The sequence below is a fragment of the Petaurus breviceps genome, unplaced genomic scaffold (assembly GCF_028583685.1).
Source record: "Petaurus breviceps papuanus isolate PSGF00001 unplaced genomic scaffold, PetGlider_PUasm1.0 90897, whole genome shotgun sequence".
In the NCBI taxonomy this organism is placed as follows: Eukaryota; Metazoa; Chordata; class Mammalia; order Diprotodontia; family Petauridae; genus Petaurus; species Petaurus breviceps.
The window spans coordinates 5502052-5508239 of record NW_027187374.1 but is presented as its reverse complement, the minus strand read 5'-3'; the positions used below and the strand labels follow the sequence as shown (position 1 = coordinate 5508239).

The following is a 6188-nucleotide window of genomic DNA, read 5'->3' as shown; positions in this document are numbered from 1 at the left end:
GGGGGGGGGGGGGGGGGGGGGGGGGGGAGCCCCCTCTGGACAACGGCTTTTCAGAATACAGATCAAATCACAGAACACTTTGAGAAGTGTTGAACAAAGCTACACATCAGGGCTTATATAGCCTTCTGGCTCAGAGAATGTAACAACCTTATTGACTCACTGGCCAATTAAGAAGTATCTACTGAAAAACAAGCCTCCCACCCCAGGCTTCAGGTGCACTTTAGCCTAGGGGCAGGGAAGATCTTCCAAATTTGCATTCCCATTACATATACCCACCACCTGTTCTCTCCTACATTATTGCAGCTACCTTCTAATTAGCATCCCTTCCTTGAGTCTTTTCTTACTCTAATCCATCCTACACAGAGCTGCCGAAGTGATTTTTCTTAATCATAGATATGACCATGTCATCAGATGGCATGGAATGTGATATTCCAAAAAGCAAAGGAGCTTGGATTAAAACCAAGAATCAACTACCCAGAAAACAGCACAATCATTCATGGGGGAAATGGGTATTCAGTGAAAGAGAGGACTTTCAAACATTCCTAAACAAAAAGACAAGAGCTAAACAGACTCAAGAGAAGCATGAAAAGGTAAACAGGAAAGAGAAAAGAGAAGTTATTCGAGAAAGTTAAATTGTTCATATCCCTACACAGGAGAATGAGGCTTGTAACTCTTAAGGACTGAGTCTCTATTAGGACAGTTGGGAAGAGTATACATGGATAGAAGACACAAGTATAAACTGACTTTGATTGGAAGATACAAAGAAATTAAGGGGCGAGAAAAAGGATTGCACTGGGAGAAGAGGGAAAGGAGAGGTAGAGCAGGTTAAACTCTATCACATGAAGAGCCATGAAAGACATCTCAGAGTGGAGGGAAGGAAGCGGGGGGAGCATTGCTTGAACCTTACTCTCATCAGGTTTGACTCGAAGAAGGAATAACATACACACTCAGCTGGGCACAGACATCTATCTTACCCTATAGGGAAGCAGGAGGGGAGAGGGACAAGAACAGTGGGAGGACTGATAGAAGGGAGGGCAGATTGAGAGGGTCAATGGTCAGAAGCAAAGTAGTGGGTGAAAGGAGAGGAAAAATATATATATGTATATATATATATATATAAACAGAGACAAATAGGATAGAGGGAAGTAGTAATTATAACTGTGAATGCAAATGGATATAAATGCAAAAAACTCACCCATAAAAGAGAAGCAGATAGCAGAGTGGATTAAAAACCAGAATACCACAATACGTTGTTTATCAGGAGCACATTTGAAGCAGAGGGTACTCACAGTAAAGGGAAAAGGACTGAGCACAATCTGTTATGCTTTAGCTGAAGTAAAAAAAAAAAAAAAGCAAGGGTAGCAATCATGATCTCAGATAAAGCAAAAGGAAAAATAGATCTAATTAAAAGAGGCAAAGAAGGAAACTATATCTTTCTAAAAGGTACCATTAGGCAATGAAATAATATCAGTGCTAAATATATATTCACCAGGTGGTATAGCATCCATATTTCTAAAGGAGCAGTTAAATGAGTTACAGGAGGAAATAGACAGTAAAACTGTACTTGTGGATGATCTCAACTTTCCCCTCTCAAAACTAGATAAATCTAACCACAAAATAAGCAAGAAAGAAGTTTAGGAGGTGCATAGAATTATAGAAAAGTCAGATATGATAGACCTCTGGAGAAAACTGAATGGGGATATAAAGGACTATAAAATTGGGCATACCCTTTGATCCAGTAATACCACTACTAGGTTTGTATCCCAAAGAGATTTTTTTTAAAAAGAGAAAGGAACCTATTTGTACAAAAATATTTAAATCTGTTCTCATTTCGTGATCACTATAGCTTCATTTTCCCGTAGTCTTTGGGACAGCACATCTGAATGCAAATTAATCTTCTCTGTTCTACGGTGTATGCTGACTTCCCAGTTGGCTAGTGCTGCTACCTATATTTGGCATACAAAAACCAGTCTGGCATTGTTCAAAATATGTCAATGGATTATTGTCAGTCCACAGTTGGATTTTTTTACATTTTTTGGAAGCCCACTACTAAGTCAAGAACTCCAGCTTTTGAATAAAGGAATAAGTGTCATATCAGGTCACCATCATTCTTTTGGTATAGGTCAGCTCCCATTGCCTCCAAGCTGACATCTGTGTAGGATAAAAGACCTTTTTTTGCCTTTGCAGATGGCAACAATAGTGCAGTATAAGGTAGGTGACCAGGTGTTTAAATACTTTTTCTCATTTGTCCATCCATAAATCTTCAAATGACTTTGGAGTTTTCAAGACACTATTATATCTCTTGCCCTTCTGCTTCCAGGTCTCATGAGAGGTGATTTACTGGATTAGCAGTAATGGACTAATTCTTAAGTTTTCAATGATAACTGCCAAATCCTATGAAAGTCCTTAGTTTCTCAGTCCTTCATCAGCCATCTGCTCTTGCTGCCATTCATCAGTGGACATGGCCATTTCAGAAGCACGTCTGTCTTCTCTGGGCTGGTGACCATACCTTGTTGAGAGGCTATGTGACCCATTTATTTAGTGGCTGTTAATTTTTTTTTTTAAAGAAGCAAATCAGTTTTTAATAAACAGTGCTATTCCTCCAGTAATTTAGTCACCAATAATGAAGTTCATTTTGGACCTGATTATAAAGATATTTCTACATAATTGAGCTGGAATTTAAGATTATAGTCACCATGGATCATACAAACATTAGAGGAAATAGTATTACTAAAAAATGGGATATTGGAGTTTTATTAAGAAAAAAATCACTAAGATCAGAAAGAGATGGTTAATGTCTTTCTGAGCTGTTGAGTTTCCTTTCTGTTCAGATACCCCATTCTTGCCACAGATGAGAACATATATAGATAAGATTCAAGTCAGTGTGAGGTGTTTACTACTTGATCTTCTGGTCTGTTTCTGGAGACTTCCCACTCTGTTCTGATTTGAGTTGATTAGCCAGGCAGAGGTATTTAAAGAAATTCTTGAAGTCTCAAGAGTTGAGGCAAAAGCTCCTGCAACTCTCATATAGCCAGCAGAGGGCAGAGGTATTGAAGCTTCCCCTGGAAAGCTGAATATTGTGGCCCTATAACAGAGGAAGCCCTCTATGTACAGCTACGATCCTCCTTCAGAATGAGGATTGCCTCTACAATACAGAAATGATGTTGGTGAGGTTGCTAGTCCAACCAAAAGTTACTATTTCTAGTGAGAACCATTGCAGAATTGAGATCACCACATTTAGAAGGCTTTGTAATATAAAATATTTTAAATATTTAAATTTAAATAAATTTATTAAATAAATAAATTTAAATAAATATTTTAAAATATAAAAAAATATAAAATTAAAATCTGCTGAGTTCCACTGCCTAAGCATCTGCTTCCCCAATTACCTACAGATCTTCAGAATCAGGGGGCAAAGGCTGCCACCCCACTCTCATACCCTCATTGATGCATCACCATACTAGGTGCCAGGGATCCAGGGACTTCACAGATGCCCTGGTATAAACAGGGCAGGCTATTCACCACCATGATAGGCCTTTACATATGCATTTCAGCTTTCCTGGTCTCTCTCTCTCTCTCTTTTTTTTTTTTAAGCAACCGGGGTTAAGTAACTTGCTCAAGGTTACACGGCCAGGTGTTTCTGGGTGGGTGCTAAGTGTCTGAGCCCGGGATTCAATCTCTAGGTCTCAACACTGGAGCCGGTGCTCTTACTTGCTGTGCTACTTGGCTGCCCCCTGGTCTCTCTTTTCTTCCCTTGTCTGAAAAGGAAGGTCAGACTCCTAAAGGAAATAGACTCTTTTTCTCTTTTCTTGTGTCAGCACACCTGTGCAACTTCCCCAGGTACCTCGCACAGCTGCCTACAGTCCCTAAGGCCCCACTGCAACCCCGTTAGCAGCCATCCTGTGACCCAACCCAAGGAGGCCCCTTTCCAAGGCTGTACAATCAATCAACAACAGCAGGTTCTGGCCAGAGTGCATTTCACTGAATCTCAAGCAATGTATGCTGCTTGTTAGGCCTCCACCTTTATGTGAGAAACCAAGCCTTTTCTACTTCCTAACAGAAAGGAGGAGTCTTCACAGAGGGTGTAGAGAGAGAGGGTACCCCACTCATTTTGGGGGGTTTATTGTATTCTACTCTTTGAAACTAATAATTCAGTTAAGGGTTTTTTCTGTTTGTTTTTGCTGATTCCCTAGGATTTTCTAAGTAAAACATTAATAAATAAAAATTGTTTTGTCTTATTTTTGTGCTTCTAATTTCATTCTGTAATCTTAGTTCTGTTAACTGATATTTCTAATATTGTGTCATGTAAGAGGGAGGAAAATGGGTTTCCTTGCTTTTACTCTTGTATTTGTTGGGATTGCTTCTAGTGTTTCCCTATTACATATAAAGCTAGGCTTTGATTTAAATTGGTACTTGTACAGTGCTAATAAAATGTCCTTCTGCATCTGAGTTTTGTAGGGTTTTTAACATAAATGAGTATTAGTTAAAAGCCTTTTTTCTAGATCTGTTGTTATAGTAATAACATTTTCGGTGTTTTTGTTTTAAGTTAATCATACTAATTGTTTTCCTAATGTTCAATCATCTTTCCTTTCCTGGTGTAAATCCAGTTTGATCATAGTGAATGGGATTTTGTTTTGTTTTTAGATAAAATTGCAACCTTGTAGTGTTTTTGTTTTTTTGAAACCCCAGGCTTTTTTTTTTTTAAACAAAAATCATAAAAATTCTAGCTATGCAACTAGGTGATTGAGTGATAAAAATTTGGGCCTGAGGGAAGAAGATCTGAGTTCAGAAAATCCTGCCTTAGACTCTTACTAGCCATGTGACTTTGGGCAAGTCACTTAATCTCTTCCTCAGTTTCCTCATAGCCCTTGTCTCCCAAGGTTGAAGATCAAATGAGATAATATTTGTAAAGCACTTAGCATCATGCCTGACATATAGTAGGCTCTTTTATTATTGAATTAATACCTATTAATGATAATTGGTCTTCAGTTCTCGTTTTTTCATTTTTCTTCCGAGTTTAAGGTATTAGGTCTATATTTGTGTCATGAAAAGAATCATTCTGAATTTTTGAGAATAATTTGTGTAGTATAAGTATTTCCACCCTCTCTTCTATTTGACTTCAGCTTTCACCTTTGTCTAGTCATATACATTTAGAAAGAATTCTCTTAATGATCTCTCTATTATTATTTTATTGGTTGTCCTTGGTTGCTATATTTGTTTACCCTTCTTGTATTCTGTTATGTGGTATGTTTAAAAAACAAAAGATCTCTTCAGATTTTTTTTTTTTTGCTAAGAATGATTCTAACTTCTCTTTTTTGTTGGACATCCATCTTTTTGTCAATTATAGTTAGGCTCAGATTTGCAGGGTAGGCCACCTTCTTGAATTCCATTGCTCTCTGGAATATATTCCATTCCCTCCTGCATTTTTCTGGTGTGTCCAGAATAATTGTGTGCTGTTTGAATTTCCTTTCCTTTGTAGTTAAAGATTTTTCTTCTGACACAATTCTCCTATAGAAACATGTTACTCCCACTCTTCCCCTGCCCCCTATTTTAATTCCTTTAGATCTAGTTCAGTTTCTTTTTCTAACACTGAATTTTTTAAGGTCTCTATTTTTATGTTTTATTAATTGGGATATTTTATATTTTTGTAGATAGTTCTCCCGTTTGGATTCTTATTTTTCTTTTCATATAACTATATAGTAGGTTCCATAAGCTCTTTTTAAAATGCTTTAAAATTTTTTAAAATTGAGTTTTATTTTATTTTCAGTCTTGAATTTTCTCTTTTCTATTCCCTTCTCCCCATTGAGAAAGCAAGAGAAATGAAACCTATTATAGATGTTTGTATTCAAACAAAATTCCCACATTAGCTATTTCCAAATATATACCTATAGCTTTATGTTTACTGTATTCTTATTATTGTATAAATTGTTCTGCTCACTTCATTTTGCATCATTTATACAAGTTTTCCTAGGTATTCCCTAACACCATCCACTATATATATACACCATAACCTTGGAAAGTAATTATTGCTAATTAGATGAATACCTACAACTGACACACCAAGAAAGTTGTTTTTCAGTATGTCATTTGTATGCTCAGTCGAATGGAGAACCATTTGGAGCCTGTTTGGGGAGAAAGGAGGATTTCTCACTTAAAACATTATGGGCCTGCATTTCTCTTTTGTTACT

The 6188-nt window shown here is 37.1% G+C and overlaps 1 long non-coding RNA gene across 1 annotated transcript in view; it reads left to right on the top strand.

The window, feature by feature from the left end:
- LOC138151429 (uncharacterized) overlaps positions 1–6188 on the top strand; it is a 43897-nt gene that overhangs the window by 3916 nt on the left and 33793 nt on the right. The gene's annotated exons all lie outside the window — the stretch shown is intronic.